This window comes from Eimeria mitis, genomic scaffold (genome assembly GCF_000499745.2).
Source record: "Eimeria mitis Houghton genomic scaffold, Emh_scaff569, whole genome shotgun sequence".
In the NCBI taxonomy this organism is placed as follows: Eukaryota; Apicomplexa; class Conoidasida; order Eucoccidiorida; family Eimeriidae; genus Eimeria; species Eimeria mitis.
This window is the reverse complement of record NW_013573942.1, coordinates 18733-19293: the sequence shown is the minus strand read 5'-3', so window position 1 is coordinate 19293 and position 561 is coordinate 18733.

Here is a 561-nt window from a genome sequence, read left to right as displayed (position 1 = left end):
ATTGCTCATTCCTTCCACGCACTGCGTTGCACGTAAACTGGCTCGCGAATTCGTTACGACCGTTTACTATGTAGACGTCCTTTCGCAAACGCGCTAAGCAGCAGCGGTGAAGCAATTTCCCTCAGCATGGACCACAGATGTTCACGCTCAAAGCAACGATGGGTACCGCGCCTGTTCACATTGGTACTCCATTAAACCGTCGAATCCACAGGCGCATCGATGGCTGTCACCAGAAAGCCTTAAACGTGAACAAACAGGTGGTCCAACTGAGCGAATGGGTGTGCGCCCAAGCGCATACTTCCTGGGCAGAAAGCTTCGAACATCGCAGAGGCATAAAGGGATTCGCCACTCCACTAAAGTAGACGCATGAAAGCATGCAAGCCCGCAAAATATACAACCACACAATGCTCGCATGTTGGTCCGCCAGGTGACTGCATTTATACTCCCGACCGCAGCCGTACCTCGCTTCCTCCAGGGTAAGAGGGCGAAGCAAGCACAAGTAGACCAACTGCAAAACGACCCACCTACATGCAGAGGCGTCAGTGTCAAATCCTCTCCTGC